Here is a 19,944-nt window from a genome sequence, read left to right as displayed (position 1 = left end):
TGTTAATATAAGTGATACAGGTAGTTGGTACATTGAAATGAATACAATCTATCAAATTGGTGCTTTCTGTTATAACACTCTGGGTCCTGTTGAAGGTCAGTCAAAAGTAATTCATGGCAGTTTTTGTTCATTCAGATTATACACAAGTAAAACTGCAATACAGTAAGAGACAATAGCTAGAGAGAAATACTAGAAAGCCAACTTTTACTGTTTCTATACTTGTGGCTGTTAGGAGTAAGGGCTTATGCTTTTCTGACTGGGGCTCGAACAGATAAGGCTTAAAGTCAAAGTTGCAAAGGAAAAAAAATACAAACCTGAGGGTTTTGAAGGAGCGAGGGGTGGGAGGTTGGGGGAGCCAGGTGGTGGGTATTATGGAGGGCATGCATTGCATGGAGCACTGGGTGTGGTGCAAAAACAATGAATTCTGTTATGCTGAAAAGAAATAAAAAATATATATATATATATAAAATAAAAATAAAAATAAATAAAGGAGAGCAAAGAAGTTATAATAAAATTATTAGTTCATTACTAGACACACTGAGATCAAGATTAGGGAGAAACAGAGGTAGCAGTATCAGATCAGTTGTTAAAGTCAGAAAGATTAGCAACCAAAGGAAAGATGTGAAATCAGTCAAGCACTTAGCACTTTATAGGTATTTAAAAATATCTGTTGAATGAATGATTGGATGTATAGAGGGATTATTTTGACTGGGTAGAAATAGAGAATAAAATCACAATCAGGAAAGAGTATCCTTAAGTGGCTCAAATTGTTATATGATACTCACTTCCATGTGATCCTGAGTATTTGGTTTATTCCAGTCTGTGTACTCAGTCATATAACGTGTTATAGAAGAGTCTGAATCATTTGGAACTAAGCTAATTGTTTAGTTTGAACTATCCTTTCCATAGTTTCTATATGAGTCAATATTTAAAGAAACTCTTTCTTGTGTTGATGGGCACTACATGTAAAAAATGAGGACTTTATCATTATTTTGCATGTGTAAGAAATAATTTTAGAAGTGACTATATCAAAAGAGTCCAAGTTGTTTTTGTTGTGATTCTGATTTATTTCATGTGTATTTTTAAATCAATTTATACACATGGTGTATAGAGTTAAGTTATTTTGAATTCTGTAGTAGCAAAGGAACATCTTTAACTCTTCATTTCTGTTTTCTTTCCCTAGGAAACCATTTTCATAGTTTGATGCTTCTTTCTCAGCACTACATTTCAGCTCTTTCTGTTGTCTTGCTCTTTCTTTCTTGAGCCCTAGGATTGGTACATTTACATCTTTTTTGTAGAGGTGATGGCTTCTTCAAGTTTAGTTAACTTCTTGTTGATTTTGATCATAGTTGTCACTCATTTTGATGAATTGGTTTCTTGTAAGTATTCTTAGTTTCTTTTGTTTAATTCTTTCCTTTTTCCTTGTGGTTTTGTTGCATACGTATTTTCTATTTTATTGTGGCAAAATCTAGAAAATAAAATTTACCACTTTAACTAAATGCTTGTTATTCAGTGAGGTATAATGTAGTCTCAATATTCTTCAATCACTGTCTAGTTCCAGAACATTTGAGTTACTCCAAAAGGAAACCTCATTATGCAGTCTCTCCATTTCCTTTCCCCCAATCCCTAGCAACCTCTTATCTACTTTCTGATTTTAAGGATTTGCCAATTCTGGATATTTCATGTAAATGGAATCATATATGGTCTTTTGGGTTTGTCTTCTTTCACTTAGCATAATGTTTTCAGTATTCATCCATGTTACAACATGTATTAGTACTTCTTTCCTTTTTTTTTCCAATTAATAAGCTTTATTTTTTAGACCAATTTTAAGTTTATGGAAATTGAACAGATAGTGCAAAAAGCTCCCATATACCACTTCTGTCTTCTATTCTCAGTTTTTCTATTAACATCTTGCTTTAGTGTAATACATTTGTTAATATTGCTGAACCGGTATCAATTCATTATTATTAACTAAACCCTACAATTTACATTGGTGTTATTTCTTTGTGCAGTACAGTTTTAGGGGTTTTCATAAACACATAATGTCATGAATCCATCTAATGATGGAATCCATCTAATGATGGATTCATACAGAATATTTTCACTACCCTAAAATTCCCCTGGGTTCCATCTACTATCTGTTCCTCCCTCCCCTTGAACTCCTGGAAAGCACTGATTTTTTTTTTTAATCTCTACGTTTTTGTCTTTTCTAGAATGTCGTATAGTTGGAATTATATCTTTATGCAACCTTTTAAGACAGGCTTCTTAAAAAAGCAGTATCTGCTAAAGGTTCCTCTGTCTTTTGAGGCTTGATAGCACTTTTCTTTCTTTCATTTAAAAAAAAATTATTTCTTTTCAGCGTAACAGAATTCATTGTTTATGCACCACACCCAGTGCTCCATGCAATACGTGCCCTCCATAATACCCACAACCTGGCTCCCCCAACCTCTCATCCCCCACCCCTTCAAAATCCTCAGATTATTTTTCAGAGTCCATAGTCTCTCATGGTTCATCTCCCCTTCCAATTTTGCTCAACTCCCTTCTCCTCTCCATCTCCCCATGTCCTCCATGTTATTTGTTATGCTCCACAAATAAGTGAAACCATATGATACTTCTTTCTTTTTTATGGCTGAATAATATTTAATTTATGGAAACACCACCTTTTGTTTATGCATTCATCTATAAATGGACATTCGGGTTGTTTTTACCCTTTGGCTATTGTGGATAGTGCTTCTACGAACATTGTGTGTAAGTAATTTTTTATTATACACCTGTTTTCATTTTTTTTTTGAATATACACACACACACCTGTTTCATTTCTTTTGAATATATACATATATATACATATATATGTAAAAGTGGAAATTCTGAGTCATATGGTAATTCTGTGTTTAACGTTTTGAAGAAGAGCCAAACTGTTTTCCACGGTGGTTCTATTACTTTACATTTTCACCAGCAAAGTATGAGTGCTTCATTCTCCACATTCTCACTAACATTATTATTGTTGATTAGAAAAATTCTAATTAAAACTTGTGGGTGGGTGTGAAGTGGGATCTCATTGTCATTTTGATTTATATTTCATTTATATTTTCATAATTAATGATTTTGAGTATCACTATGTACTTTTATGCTATTTGTATATCTTCTTTGGAAAAATATCTATTCAAATACTTAATCCATTTTTAATTAGGTTGTTTTCTTTTTGTTGTTGAGCTGTAAGAGTTCTTTATATTCTGAATACTAGACTCTCATCAAAAATAGAATTTGCAGATTTTTCTTTTATATTGTAGTTTGCCTTTTTACTCTTTGGTAGGTATCCTTTGATGCATAAGAATTTTAATTAAAAAGTTTTTTTAAATTTAAATTCAATTTAGTTAATATAGAGTATATTATTAGTTTCAGGAATAGAATTTAGTGATTCATTATATTGCATATAATACCCAGTGCTCATTACAACAAGTGCCTTCTTTAATGCCCATTACCCAATAACCCCATTCCTCCCCCAACATCCCTTCCAGCAACCCTCAATTTGTTCCCTACAGTTTGGAGTCTCATATGGTTTGCCTCCCTCTCTGTCTTTATTTTTCCTTTCTTTTGCTATATCCGTTTCATTTCTTAAATTCCACACATGAGTGAAATTATATGGTATTTGTGTTTCTCTTATGGACTCATTCCGCTTAGCATAATACCCTCTAGTCCCACCCATGTCATTGCAAATAGCCAGATTTCATTCTTTTTGATGGCTGAGTAGTACTCCATTGTGTGTGTGTGAGTGTGTGTGTACCCCAAATCTTCTTTATTCATTAATTTGTTGATGGATATCTGGGCTCTTTCCATATTTTGGCAATTGTGGACACTGTTGCTATAAACATTGGGGTACATGTGCCCCTTCAAATCACCATCTTTGTATCCTTTGGATAAATGCCAGTAGTGCAATTGCTCAATCATAGGGTAGTTCTATTTTTGACTTTTTGAGGAACTTCCATACTGTTATCAGAGTAGTTGCACCAGTTTGCATTCCCACCAACAGTATAAGAGGGTTCCCCTTTCTCTGCATCCTTGCTAACATCTGTTGTTTCCTAACATGCTAATTTTAGCCATTCTGACTGGTATGAGTTGGTATCTCACTGTGGTTTTGATTTGTATTTTACTGATGCTGAGTGAGGTAGAACATTTTTTCATGTGTCTGTTGGCCATTTGTATGTCTTCTTTGAGAAATACATGTTCAAGTCTTCTGCTCATTTCTTAACTGGCTTTGTTATTTTTTGGGTGCTGAGTTTTATGTTCTTTAAAAAAATTTTTTTTTCAGTTTACATTTATCTTTATTTTTATTTATTATTTTTTAATTTTTATTTTAAATTAATTAATTTTTGATTTCTTTTTTTAAAATTTTATTTTATTTTATTTTTTTGATTTATTTTCAGCACAACAGTATTCATTATTTTTTCACCACACCCAGTGCTCCATGCAATCCGTGCCCTCTCTAATACCCACCACCTGGTACCCCAACCTCCCACCTCCCCACCACTTCAAACCCCTCAGATTGTTTTTCAGAGTCCATAGTCTCTCATGATTCCCCTCCCCTTCCAATTTACCCCAACTCCCTTCTCCTCTCTAACTCCCCATTTCTTCCATGCTATTTGTTATGCTCCACAAATAAGTGAAACCATATGATAATTGACTCTCTCTGCTTGACTTATTTCATTCAGCATAATCTCTTCCAGTCCCGTCCATGTTGCTACAAAAGTTGGGTATTCATCCTTTCTGATGGAGGCATAATACTCCATAGTGTATATGGACCACATCTTCCTTATCCATTCATCCATTGAAGGGAATCTTGGTTCTTTCCACAGTTTGGTGACCGTGGCCACTGCTGCTATAAACATTGGGGTACAGATGACCCTTCTTTTCATGACATCTGTATCCTTGGGGTAAATACCTAGGAGTGCAATTGCAGGGTCATAGGGAAGTTCTATTTTTAATTTCTTGAGGAATCTCCACACTGTTCTCCAAAGAGGCTGCACCAACCTGCATTCCCACCAACAGTGGAAGAGGGTTCCCCTTTCTCCACATCCCCTCCAACACATGTTGTTTCCTGTCTTGCTAATTTTGGCCATTCTAACTGGTGTAAGGTGATATCTCAATGTGGTTTTGATTCGAATCTCCCTGATGGCTAGTGATGATGAACATTTTTTCATGTGTCTGATAGCCATTTGTATGTCTTGATTGGAGAAGTGTCTGTTCATATCTTCTGCCCATTTTTTGATATGACTGCTGGTTTTGTGTGTGTTGAGTTTGAGGAGTTCATTATAGATCCTGGATATCAACCTTTTGTCTGTACAGTCATTTGCAAATATCTTCTCCCATTCCGTGGGTTGCCTCTTTGTTTTTTTTTGACTGTTTCCTTTGCTGTGAAGAAGCTTTTGATTTTGATGAAGTCCCAAAAGTTCATTTTTGCTTTTGTTTCCTTTGCCTTTGGAGACATATCTTGAAAGAAGTTGCTGTGGCTGATATTGAAGAGGTTACTGCCTATGTTCTCCTCTAGGATTCTGATGGATTCCTGTCTCATATTGAGGTCTTTTATCCATTTTGAGTTTATCTTTGTGTACGGTGTAAGAGAATGGTCAAGTTTCATTCTTCTACATATAGCTGTCCAGTTTTCCCAGCACCATTTATTGAAGAGACTGTCTTTTTTCCACTGTTTATTTTTTTCCTATTTTGTTGAAGATTATTTGCCCATAGAGTTGAGGGTCCATATAAAAATATTTTATTTATTTATTTGACAGAGAGACAGTGAGAGAGAGAACACAAGCAGGGGGAGGGGGAGAGAGAGAAGCAGGCTCCCCACTGAGCAGTGAGCCTGATGTAAGGCTAGACCCTAGGACCCTGGGATCATGAACTGAGCTGAAGGCCGACACTTAACCAACTGAGCCACCCAGGTGCCCCTATTTTTTAAAAATTTAACTTCAATTATCTAACATGTAGTACAAAATTAGTTTCAGATGTAGAGTTCATTAACTCATAAGTTGCATATAACACCAGTGCTCATCACATCATGTGCCCTCCTTAATGCCCATCATCCAATTACTCCATTCCCCCACCCACTACCCTTCCAGAAACAGTCAGTTTTTTTCCTATAGTTGGGAGTCTCTCATGGTTTATCTCCCTCTCTGATTACTTCCCATTCAGTTTTCCCTCCCTTCTCCTATGATCCTCTGTACTGTTTCTTATATTCCACATATGAAAGAAACCATATAATAATTGTCTTTCTCTGACTGATTTATTTTGCTCAGCATAATACACTCCAGTTCCATCCAGTTCATTGTAAATATTCTAAGGATTATAAATATTGTAAGTATTCATCCTTTCTGATTGCTGAGTAATATTCCATGTGTGTGATATATATCTTCTTTATCCATTCATCTGTCAATAGACAGTGGACACCTTGGCTCTTTCTAAAGTTAGGCTAAAAGATTATATGCCTAATTTGTAGGCATGTAATTGCTCATAACAACATGTGCCCTCCTTAATACCCATCACCCAATTAACCCTTCCCCCATCCCCTTCCCTTCCGTAACCCTCAGTTTTGTTCCTGAAGTCTAGGTTCTTTCATGGTTTGTCTCCCTCTCTGATTTCCCTTTCAGTTTTCCCTCCCTTCACCTATGGTCCTCTGTGGTATTCCTATGCTCCACATATGAGTGAAACTATATGATAATTGTCTGTCTCTGCTTGACTTATTTCACTTAGCATAATTCCATCCACTTCCATGTTGATGCAAATGGTAGGTCTTCATTTTTTAAAGATTCTTTTTTTCTTTCTGTTGTTCAGCTTGGGTGATGTCTACTACCCTTTCAGATCACTGATTTGTTCTTCTGCATTGTCTAATATGCTTTTGATTCCCTCTATTGCATTTTTTATTTCAGTTATTATATTCTTTATCTCTGATTGATTTCTTTCTAAATTTTCTTATTACTGAAGTTCTTACTATGTACATCCATTTTTCTCCTGAGTTCAGGAAGCATCTTTATGACCATTACTTGGAACTCCTTATCAGGTAGATGGCTTATTTCTATTTTGTTTAACTCATTTTCTGAGGTTTTATCTTGTTATTTCATTTGTAATATATTCCTCTGTTTTCTCATTTTGCCTGACTCTGGGTTTCTATATATTAGGTAGATCATTTATGTCTCTTGGTCTTGAAGGAGTAGCCTTATGTAGAAGGTGTCTTGTGGATCTGCGAGGGGCAATACCCTCCTTGTCACAAGAAATAGGTGCTCCAGGGGTATCTCCTGTATGGCTGCTATGGGCATACTAGTCAGTTGGGCTGGCCCTTGGCATGGGTGGCTGAGGGGCCTGGCAACAGCTACTATGAACATACTGATAAGTGGGGTCCTCTTTGTGGAGGTTATGATCCTAGCTGAGACTACCTGTCAGATGACTACCTGTCAGAAGCCCTTTTGGAGGGACATCTGTTAAGGGTTGCAGGTTGAGTGTGGTGGGTCTGCAGAATTCCAGGAGGGTGAGTAGTGCTAGCAAGATAGATGGAGAGTGTCAGAAATGGTTTCCATCAAGTCTAAATCTGGAAGGTAGAAGTATAAGAAAAATAGCACCAATCATTGAAGTTGTTTCTGGAGAATGTTCCTACAGATCCCTAACTCAGTGACACAGACCTTAAAATTAGTCAATAATTATCTTTTACTTATGGCCCAGGTGCTTTTTAAACTGCTGCCTTTGTGCTGGGTCTTGGAATGAGTGAGATTGTGCATCAGTATTATAAGAGCAGTCTTGGTTTCCTGTAATCTTCCAGCTTCCCCAGAGTTAAGCCCTATTGATTTTCAAAGATGAACATTATAGAGGCTTGTTTTTCTGGTGTGGGTCCCCAGGGCAAGGGTGCCTGATATGGGGCTTCATCCTCTCATTCCTCAGGAATGACCTTCCATGTTTATGATATCCCTGTGGTATTTAGTTCCCCACCAGTAATGTGGGTTGACTAGACTATGTCTCTGCCACTTTTATCCATCTTGATGTAGCATTTTCTTTACATATTTGGTTGTGGGAGAGCTGTTCTCCTAGTCCTCAGGAGAGTTGTTTTGGTATGACTAAGGGAGGAGGAGAGCTCAGGATCTTCCTACTCTACTATCCTGATTTTCTCTCTATTTACATACCTTAAAGACTGTGGCTTGAGGGTCTGGTTTCCAATCACTCTGAAAGTAGGTGCTCATTGAGATCCCTCCCTTTGGAATACTGACAGTTCTTGGAACAACCTCAACAGCTGGGAACTATAAAGGATCAGCCAGGCTGCTTACACAGTGAGAAGGGTCCGAGACAACAAATTATGAGGGCGAAGTTGAATGACAAGTTCAGTTCCTACATTCTCAATTGGAAGAAGTGGCTATTTTACTTTATATATAGAAATAAATATTGAAAAATCAAGCAAAATGAAGAAACAGAAGAAAATATTTCAAAAGAAAGAATGAAACAACTTGCTATATACAAAGCAACCCCCATAAGATTATGAGTGTATTTGTCAGCAAAAATTTTGCTGGACAAAAGGGAGTGGCATGATATAGTCAAAGAGCTGAAGGGAAACAGCTTGCAACCAAGAATGTGAACTAGAAGATTATCATTTATAATAATGGGGAGAGAGAAACAGTTTTTCAGATAAACAAAAACTAAAGAGTTCATCTTTACCAAAGAGGACTTGCAAGAAATGTTAAAGGGAATTCTTTAAGCTGAAAAGAAAGGGTGATCATTAGTAAAAAGAAAACACATGAAAGCAAAAATTCTCACTGGTAAAGGTAAATATATAGTGAATGTAGTGGTTTAATTACTTATAAAGCTAGTATGAAGATCAAGAGACAAAAGCAGTAAAAATTACTGTGACTATAATAATTAGATGAGGGACACACAAAAAAGATGTAAAATGTGACATCAAAAACATAAAATTTGGATTGTTTTTCAAAAAAAAAACACATAAAATTTGGAAAGGAGAGTAAAAATGTAGTTTTAGGATCTATTTATTTATTAATTATTTAAATTTAACTTTATTTTTTCAGTGTTCCAAGATTCATTGTTTATGCAGCACACCCAGTGCTCCATGCAATATGTGCCCTCTTTATACCCACAACCAGGCTCACCTAACCCCTCCCTCCCCTCCCCTCCAAAACCCTCTGTTTGTTTCATTTTTCCTTTCTTTCTTCTAATGTCCCCCTAGTTACTCCTTATGCTCTGCAAGTAAGTGAAACAATATATAATTGACTCTCTCTGCTTGACTTATTTCACTCAGCATAATCTCCTCCAGTCTTGTTGATGCTGATACAAAAGTTGGGTATTCATCCTTTCTGATGGAGCCATAATATTCCATTGTATATATGGACCACATTATCTTTATCCATTCATCTGTCAAAGGGCATCTTGGCTCTTTCAACAGTTGGGCGATTGTGGCCATTGCTGCTATGAATATTGACATACATATGGCCCTTCTTTTCACTACATCTGTATCTTTGGGGTAAATACCCAGTAGTGCAATTACAGGGTCATAGGATAGTTCTGTTTTTAATTTTAGAATTTATTTGAACTTAAATTGCTATCAATTTAAAATAGACTTTTATATATACAGGCTGTTACCCCATGGTAACAACAAAGCAAAATTCTATTGTAAATACACAAAAGAAAATGAGAAAAGATATTAAGCATAACATTAAAGGAAATCATCATACCACAAGGAAAGTGATCTAGAGAAGAAAGAAAAGAGAGGAACCATGAAAATAGCCAGAAAATAATGAACACAATGGCAGGAAGTGCATACCTATCAATAATTAGTTTAAATGGAAATGGAGTAAATGCTCTAATTGAAAACCATAGGATGATTGAATGGATAAAAAGAAAGAACCAAGATGCCCTTCAACGGATGAATGGATAAGGAAGATGTGGTCCATATACACTATGGAGTATTATGCCTCCATCAGAAAGGACGAATATCCAACTTTTGTAGCAACATGGACGGGACTGGAAGAGATTATGCTGAGTGAAATCAGTCAAGCAGAGAGAGTCAATTATCATATGGTTTCACTCATTTGTGGAGCATAACAAATAGCATGGAGGACAAGGGGCGTTAGAGAGGAGTAGGGAATTTGGGTAAATTGGAAGGGGAGGTGAACCATGAGAGACTATGGACTCTGAAAAACAGTCTGAGGGGTTTGAAGTGGTGGGGGGGTGGGAGGTTGGGGGTACCAGGTGGTGGGTATTATATAGGGCACAGCTTGCATGGAGCACTGGGTGTGGTGAAAAAATAATGAATACTGTTTTTCTGAAAATAAATAAATTGGGGAAAAAAAATCAAGACCCATCTATATGTTTTCTACAATAGACTTACTCCAGATCTAAACACACACAGACTGAGGGTGAAGGAATGGAAAAAGATATTTCATACAAAGAGAAACTAAAAGAAAGCTGGGTAGCTATACTATCAGACAAAATAGACTTTCAATAAAGACTATAATAAAAGACAGAGATGAGCATTATCTTGGTTTTGTATCAACATGGACATGAACTGGAGGAGATTATGCTGCATGAAATAAGTAAAGCAAAGGGAGTCAATTATAAGGTTTCCCTTACTTGTGGAGCATAAGGAATAACATGGAGGACATTAGAAGAAAAGGAAAAGTGAATTGAGGTAAATCAAAGGGGAGGATAAACCATGACAGACTGTGGACTCTGAGAAACAAACTGAGGGTTTTAGAGGGGAGGGGAGGGAGTGATGGGTGAGCCTGGTGGTGATATTAAGGAGGGCAAATATTGCATGGAGCACTGGGTGTGGTGCATAAACAATGAATCTTGGAACACTGAAAAAATAAAATAAAATAAAATATTATATAATGATAAAAGGATCAATCCAAGAAGAAGATATAACATTTGTAAGTATTCATGCACCCAACATATGAGCAACTAAGTATATAGAGAAAATACTAGAGAACTAAAGGGAGAAACTGATGGCAGTATAATAATAGTAGGTACCTTTAATTTCCCGCTTACATCAATGTTTAGATATTTTAGACAGAAAATCAATAAGGAAATATTGGCCTTAAATGACACAGTAGACGGATGGACTTAATAGATAAATATAGAGTATTTTATCCAAATTCAGCACAATATACATTCTTCTCAAGTGCACGTGGAATATTCTGCAGGATAGAATATTCTGCAGAATAGGGCACCTATGTGGTTCAGTCAGGGATCCTGGACTCCTGAGATCGAGCCCTGTATTGGGCTCCCTGCTCAGTGGGGCATCTGCTTCTCCCTCTGCCCCTCATCCTGCTCTTGTGCTCTCTCTCTCACTCCCTCTCTCTCTTAAATAAATTTTAAAAAGATAATAGAAAAAAAAGAGAATATTCTACAAGATAGGAATATTCTGCAAGCCATGAAACAGGTCTCAATGAATGTAAGAAGATTGAAATCATATCAAGCGTCTTCACTTACCACAATAATATGAAACTAGAAATCAACTAGAAGATAAAAATCTGGAAAAAATCACTAATATGTGGAGATTAAATAACAAGCTACTGAATAAGCAATGGGTCAGTAAAGGAGAAATTAAAAAAAATATCTGGGGACAAATGAAAATGGATACACAACATACCAAAATCTATGGTGAATAGCAGTAGTAGTTCTAATAGATAAGTTTGTAGCAATACAGGTCTATCTTAAGAAACAAGAAAAAACTCAAATAAACAATTTAACTTTATACTTATAGAAACTAGAAAAAGAAGAATAAAGTTCAAACTTAGTAGAAGGAAGGAAATAATAAAGATCAGAGGCACAATATATGAAATAGAGATTAAAAATACAATAGAAAAGATCAGTGAAACAAAAGCTGGTTCTTTGACAAGAAAAAAAATTGGAAAACATTGATAAGACATACTGAGAAAAAGAGAGAGGGCTCAAATAAAATCAGAAATAAGAGAGGAAAAGTTACAACTGATATTAAAAAAAAAAGAAAAAGAAAAAGAATCATCAAAGATTACTGTGAACAATTATACACCAACAGTTTGGACAACCTATAAGAAATGGATAAATTTCTAGAAATATATAACCTTCTAAGACTGGATCATAAAGAAGTAGATAATCTGAATAGACTGATTATTAATAGGAGATTGAATCAGTAATCAAAAAACTTCCAGCAAACAGAAGTCCAGTGATAGATGACTTCATAGGTAGATTGTACCAAATACTTAAAGGAGAATTAATGCATGTATTTCTCAAAATATTCCAAAAAATTGAAAAAGAGGGGATGCTTCCAAACTAATTTTTAAATGTCAACATTACCCTGATACCAAAAGCGATCAAGGAACTACAAAAAAAGAAAATTATAGGCCAGTATCATTGATGAATATTGATGCAAAAGTCCTCAACAAGATATTAGCAAAACAAATTGAACAATACATTAAAATGATCATGCACTATGATCATGTGAGATTTATTCAAGGGATGCAAGCATGGTTCAACACCTGTAAATCAATCAACATGATATATAGCATTAACAAAGTGAAGGATGAAAATCATGTTCATCTTAATAGACATGAAATTTTTTTTTTTTACAAAGTTCAACATTCATTTATCATAAAGACTCAACAAAGTGGGTGTAGAGGGGACATACCTCAACATAATAAAGGCCATATAGGACAAACCCATAGCTAACATCATACTCAGTGATGAAAAACTGAAACCTTTTCTTCTAAGATCAGGAATAAGACAGTAATATCCATTCTTCCTTGCCACTTATTCAACACAGTATTAGAAATCCTAGCCAGTGAAATTAGGCAAGAAAAAGAAATAGAAATGACTTGAATTGGAAATGAAAAAAGTAAAACTGTCACTACTTATGGATTACATGTTTTCATATATAAAAAACTCCTAAGAATCCACCAAAAAATTGTTAGAACTAATAAAAAAATTCACTCAAGTTTCAGGGTAAAATCCCAATATACAAAAATCTTTTGTGTTTTTATACATTAACAGTGAACTATAAGAAAGAGACACTAAGAAGACAATCCTAGTTACAATTGTATCAACAAGAATAAAATACCTAGGAATAAATTTTTTTTCCAATTTATTTATATTCAGAAAAACAGTATTCATTATTTTTTCAACACACCCAGTGCTCCATGCAAGCTGTGCCCTCTATAATACCCACCACCTGGTACCCCAACCTCCCACCCCCCCGCCACTTCAAACCCCTCAGACTGTTTTTCAGAGTCCATAGTCTCTCATGGTTCACCTCCCCTTCCAATTTACCCAAATTCCCTACTCCTCTCTAACGCCCCTTGTCCTCCATGCTTTGTTATGCTCCACAAATAAGTGAAACCATATGATAATTGACTCTCTCTACTTGACTTATTTCACTCAGCATAATCTCTTCCAGTCCCGTCCATGTTGCTACAAAAGTTGGGTATTCATCCTTTCTGATGGAGGCATAATACTCCATAGTGTATATGGACCACATCTTCCTTATCCATTCATCCGTTGAAGGGCATCTTGGTTCTTTCCATAGTTTGGCGACTGTGGCCATTGCTGCTATAAACATTGGGGTACAGATGGCCCTTCTTTTCACGACATCTGTATCTTTGGGGTAAATACCCAGGAGTGCAATTGCAGGGTCGTAGGGAAGCTCTATTTTTAATTTCTTGAGGAATCTCCACACTGTTCTCCAAAGAGGCTGCACCAACTTGCATTCCCACCAACAGTGTAAGAGGGTTTCCGTTTCTCCACATCCTCTCCAACACATGTTGTTTCCTGTTTTGTTAATTTTGGCCATTCTAACTGGTGTAAGGTGATATCTCAATGTGGTTTTAATTTGAATCTCCCTGAGGGCTAATGATGATGAGCATTTTTTCATGTGTCTGATAGCCATTTGTATGTCTTGTTTGGAGAAGTGTCTGTTCATATCTTCTGCCCATTTTTTGATGTGTTTGTCTGTTTCGTGTGGGTTGAGTTTGAGGAGTTCATTATAGATCCTGGATATCAACCTTTTGTCTGTACTGTCATTTGCAAATATCCTTCTCCCATTCCGTGGGTTGCCTCTTTGTTTTGTTGACTGTTTCCTTTGCTGTGCAGAAGCTTTTGATTTTGATGAAGTCCCAGAAGTTTATTTTCGCTTTTGTTTCCTTTGCCTTTGGAGACGTATCTTGAAAGAAGTTGCTGTGGCTGATATCAAAGAGATTACTGCCTATGTTCTCCTCTAAGATTCTGATGGATTCCTGTCTCACGTTGAGGTCTTTTATCCATTTTGAGTTGATCTTTGTGTACGGTGTAAGAGAATGGTCGAGTTTCATTCTTCTACATATAGCTGTCCAGTTTTCCCAGCACCATTTATTGAAGAGACTGTCTTTTTTCCACTGTATATTATTTCCTGTTTTGTCAAAGATTACTTGACCATAGAGTTGAGGGTCCATTTCAGGGCTCTCTACTCTGTTCCACTGGTCAATGTGTCTGTTTTTATGCCAGTACCATGCTGTCTTGGTGATCACAGCTTTGTAATAAAGCTTGAAATCAGGTAAGGTGATGCCGCCAGCTTTATTTTTGTTTTTCAACATTTCCTTAGCGATTCGGGGTCTCTTCTGATTCCATACAAATTTTAGGATTATTTGCTCCAGCTCTTTGAAGAATGCCGGTGGAATTTTGATCGGAATGGCATTAAAAGTATAGATTGCTCTAGGCAGTATAGACATTTTAACAATGTTTATTCTTCCGATCCAAGAGCATGGAATGGTCTTCCATCTTTTTGTGTCTTCTTCAATTTCTTTCATGAGTGTTCTATAGTTCCTCAAGTACAGATCCTTTACCTCTTTAGTTAGGTTTATTCCAAGGTATCTTATGGTTCTTGGTGCTATAGTAAATGGAATTGATTCTCTAATTTCCCTTTCTGTATTTTCATTGTTAGTGTATAAGAAAGCCACTGATTTCTGCACATTGACTTTGTATCCTGCCACGTTGCTGAATTGCTGTATGAGTTCTAGTAGTTTGGGGGTGGAGTCTTTTGGGTTTTCCATATAAAGAATCATGTCATCTGTGAAGAGAGAGAGTTTGACTTCTTCATTACCAACTTGGATACCTTTTATTTCTCTCTGTTGTCTGATTGCTGTTGCTAGGACTTCTAATACTATGTTGAACAAGAGTGGTGAAAGTGGGCATCCTTGTCTTGTTCCTGATCTCAATGGGAAGGCTGCAAGCTTTTTCCCATTGAGGATGATATTTGCTGTGGGTCTTTCATAGATAGATTTGATGAGGTCCAGGAATGTTCCCTCTATCCCTATACTTTGAAGCGTTTTAATCAGGAATGGATGCTGGATTTTGTCAAATGCTTTTTCTGCATCAATTGAGAGGACCATGTGGTTCTTCTCTCTTCTCTTATTAATTTGTTGTATCACATTGATTGATTTGCGAATGTTGAACCATCCTTGTAGCCCAGGGATGAATCCCACCTGATCATGGTGGATAATCTTTTTAATGTGCTGTTGGATCCTGTTGGCTAGGATCTTGTTGAGAATCTTAGCATCCGTATTCATCAGTGATATTGGTCTGAAATTTTCCTTTTTGGTATGGTCCTTGCCTGGTTTGGGGATCAGGGTAATGCTGGCTTCATAGAAAGAGTCTGGAAGTTTTCCTTCTGCTTCAATTTTTTGAAACAGCTTCAGGAGAATAGGTGTTATTTCTTCTTGGAAGGTTTGGTAGAATTCCCCAGGGAATCCGTCAGGTCCTGGGCTCTTGTTTTTTGGGAGGTTTTTGATCACTGCTTCAATCTCGTTATTAGACATCGGTCTATTCAGGTTGTCGATTTCTTCCTGGTTCAATTTTGGTAGTTTATATTTTTCCAGGAATGCATCCATTTCATCTAGGTTGCTAAGCTTATTGGCATATAACTGTTCATAATAACTTCTGATGATTGTTTCTACTTCCTTGGCGTTAGTTGTGATCTCTCCCTTTTCATTCATAATTTTATGAATTTGGGATTTCTCTCTTTTCTTTTGGATTAGTGTAGCCAGTGGCTTATCGATCTTATTGATTCTTTCAAAAAACCAGCCTCTAGTTTCATTGATACGTTCTACTGTATCTCTGGTTTCTCCCTCATTGATCTCAGCTCTAATCGTGATGATTTCCCTTCTTATGTGTGGAGTTGGTTTGATTTGTTGTTGATCCTCCAGTTCTTTAAGGTGTAGAGACAGCTGGTGTGTTCTGGATTTTTCAATTTTTTTGAGCAAGGCTTGGATGGCTATATATTTTCCCCTTAGGACCGCCTTTGCTGTATCCCATAGGTTTTGGACCGAAGTGTCTTCATTCTCATTGGTTTCCATGAATTGTTTCAGTTCTTCTTTGATCTCCTGGTTGATCCAAGCATTCTTAAGCAAGGTGGTCTTTAGCTTCCAGGTGTTTGAGTTCCTTCGGAACTTTTCCTTGTGATTGAGCTCCAGTTTCAAAGCATTGTGATCTGAGAATATGCAGGGAATCATCTCAGTCTTTTGGTATCGGTTGAGTCCTGATTTGTGACCCAGTATGTGGTCTATTCTGGAGAAGGTTCCGTGTGCACTTGAGAAGAATGAGTATTCTGCTGTTTTAGGGTGGAATGTTCTGTATATATCTATGAGGTCCATCTGGTCCAATGTGTCATTCAATGCTCTTGTTTCTTTATTGATTTTCTGCTTCGATGATCTGTCTAATTCTGAAAGAGGCGTGTTAAGATCTCCTACGATTAGTGTATTCATATCAATATGACTCTTTATCTTGATTAACAGTTTTCTTAAGTAATTGGCTGCTCCCACATTGGGAGCATAGATATTTACAATTGTTAGATCCTCTTGGTGGATAGTCCCTTTAAGGATTATGTAGTGTCCTTCTGTATCTCTGACTACAGTCTATAGTTTGAAGTCTAATTTATCTGATATGAGAATCGCTACCCCAGCCTTCTTTTGAGTCCCATTGGCATGAAAGATTCTTCTCCACCCCTTCACTTTCAGTCTGCGTGTATCTTTAGGTTCAAAATGGGTCTCTTGTAGACAGCATATGGATGGGTCCTGTCGTGTTATCCAATCTGCAACCCTGTGCCGTTTTATGGGTGCATTTAGGCCATTCACATTGAGAGTGATTATTGATAGATACGTTTTTATTGACATCGAGTTACCTTTGAAGTCTTTCTTCCTGTAGACTGTCTCTATATTTCTGTTCAATGCTATTCTTGGGATTTTTCCTCTTTTATAGAACCCCCCTTAATATTTCCTGCAGTATCGGCTTGGTGGTTGCATAGTCTTTTAAGCCTTGCCGGTCTTGGAAACTCTTTATGTCTCCATCCATTTTGAATGTCAGTCTTGCTGGATAAAGTATTCTTGGCTGCATGTTCTTCTCATTTAGTGCCCTGAATATATCTTGCCAGCCTCTTCTGGCTTGCCAGGTCTCTGTGGACAGGTCTGACGTTATTCTGATGGGCTTCCCTCTGTAAGTAAGGAGCCTCTTTGCCCTGGCGGCTTTCAAGAGAGTATACCTACAATTATAATTTCTCAATTTGACTATCAGTTGTCGTGATGTTTTTTTGGAGTGTATAATCTTGGGTGGAGACCGTTCAGCCTCTAGTACATGAACGCTGGTTTCATTCGCGAGATTCGGAAAATTTTCATGAAGGACTTGTTCCACGATATCTTCTAGATTTTTTTCTTTCTCCTCCCCTTCAGGAATTCCAATAATTCTGACGTTGGAACACTTCATGGCATCATTTATTTCCCTGATTCTGCTTTCATGGGATCTAAGCTGTTTGTTCCAGGCTTCCTCCTGATCCTTTCTCTCTATCTGTTTGTCTTCCAGATCACTAATTCTATCTTCTGTCTCAGTTACCCTAGCTTTGAGAGAGTTTAGATTGGATTGGAACTCATTGAGAGCATTGTGGACCTCCTCCCTGGTAGCTTTAAGCTCCGCCCTAACATTGTGAACATCCTGTCTGGTCGCTTTCAGTTCGGCCCTAATCAATTCTGTTTGGTCATCCATGGCTTTCTCCAACCTAGCTATTGCCTGGATAATTGTTAGCCTGAATTCTCTTTCCGACATATTGTCTATGTTGATAGCCGTTAGCTCTGTTGCAGAAGGTCCATCCTCTGTATTTTTCTTCTGTTGGGCATTCCTCCTCCTAGTCATTTTGGTGGGAGAAGACTGGACAGATGTAGCTGGATGTATCAACTCTGGTGCAGTCCAGGTGCACCCTGGAACACTTCCTGATCTCCGTCTCAGAGAGAAGCCTCAGTCTGGGTGCAGAAGCTGAATAAATCCCCCCTTGGATGCTGGCAGTGCAGTTTTCAAGTTGCAGACCCTGGGGGCGCAGGATCTTTTGCTCGTCCCCAAAGCCAAGGCAGTGGCGGCTGTCTGGGAGCTCCTGACTGCCAGAGATGTTCCAAGCAGTGATCGCACACTGAGATTTTGCCGCCGGTCCGGGCTGGGAGTGCCCGGCTTGTGCGCACCTCTTTTCAGAGGCGGCTGTGGGTCGGGCGCGCGTCTGGGGCACTGAGAACGGGGCGCTGGTCCGTAAGCCGCAGGCTGGGCTTTTGCACGCCTCTGTCCGGGGAAGAGTTTTGTGGGCACCCGGCTTAGACTTTGAAACAATGGCGTAGGTCAAGAAGCGCCACCGGGCCTTAGTGACCCAGGAGAGCTGGAGGGACGTGCGCGCGCATCTCAAGCTTTGTGGTAGCATCTCAAGCTTTGTGGTAGGGCTAGTGCGCGTTCTGCAGACCGGCGCAGCTCCCATCCCCTCACAGGAGCCGGAACTCACGCGCTGGGGCGCGCTGGCGGCTTAGGGACCAGGAGCTGGTTTCACTGCCACACTCTCTCTGCCTCCGCACCGGGGAGGCCATCTGGGACCGGGGACTTAAGCCCCTGTCCCTAGCCGCCCCGATTCCCACAATTTGCCCCCGCAATCCTTTGCTCTTTTGGAGTGCTTTCAACCAGTCTCCAAGTTAATGCTGGTCCCCAGACGCAGGGCACTCTTGCTCGTATTGGGGTATTACTTTCCCACCGGTCGCCTCTGGTGGCTCCCCCCCCCCCTTTTGTTTATCTTCTGATATCAGTCCGCTGTTCCCATTCCGCTTTACCTGCTCACTGGCGTCTTCTGCCCCTGTAGAGATCCAGACGTGTATTATTCTGATCTCAGGCTGATTTCATGGGTGATCGGAGTTTTTTGGTAGGTAATCAGCTCACTTTGGGGTACCAGCTGAAAAGACGCCTCTTCCTAGTACCCCGCCGTCTTGTCCCTGGAAAGTCACCTAGGAATAAATTTAACCAAGGAGGTAAAATTCCTGTACACCGAAAACTAGAAGACATTGATGAAAGATATTGAAGAAGACACAAATAAACAGAAAGATACTCTATGCTTATGGAATAGAATAATTAATATTTTTAAAATGTCCATATTAGCTGATGCAATCTATGTATTAAATGTTATCCCTTTGAAAATTTATGGCATTTTTCACAGAAATAGATCAATCCAATACGTATGAAAATAGATATTCAATATCTATTTATGAAACCACAAAGATTCCAAGTAGCCAAAGCAGTCCTGAGAAAGAAGAACAAATTTGGAGTTATCAAAACCCCAGATTTGAATATATACTACAAATCTGTAGTAATGAAAATAGTATAGTATCAACATAAAACAGACATATAGATCAATGGAACAGATTAGAGATCTCAGAAATAAACCCATGCATATATAGTCAACTCATGACAAAAGGAGGCCAAGAATATATAATAAATAAATGATGTTGGGAGGGAAACTGGACAGTCACATGCAAAAGAATGAAACTGGACCACCATGTTACACCATATACAAAAATTAGCTCAAAGTCAATTAAAGTCTTGAATTAATATCTGTAACTATAAAACTGAAGAAAACATAGGTGGAAAGCTTTTTGACAT

General features: G+C 37.8%; 1 protein-coding gene across 1 annotated transcript in view; it reads left to right on the top strand.

The window, feature by feature from the left end:
* LOC122905350 (lipoxygenase homology domain-containing protein 1-like) overlaps nt 1–19,944 on the top strand; it is a 299,796-nt gene that overhangs the window by 47 nt on the left and 279,805 nt on the right.

This window comes from Neovison vison, chromosome 4, assembly GCF_020171115.1.
Source record: "Neovison vison isolate M4711 chromosome 4, ASM_NN_V1, whole genome shotgun sequence".
In the NCBI taxonomy this organism is placed as follows: Eukaryota; Metazoa; Chordata; class Mammalia; order Carnivora; family Mustelidae; genus Neogale; species Neogale vison.
Note: the sequence above shows the minus strand (reverse complement) of the source record. Positions and strands in the feature narration are given on the sequence as shown.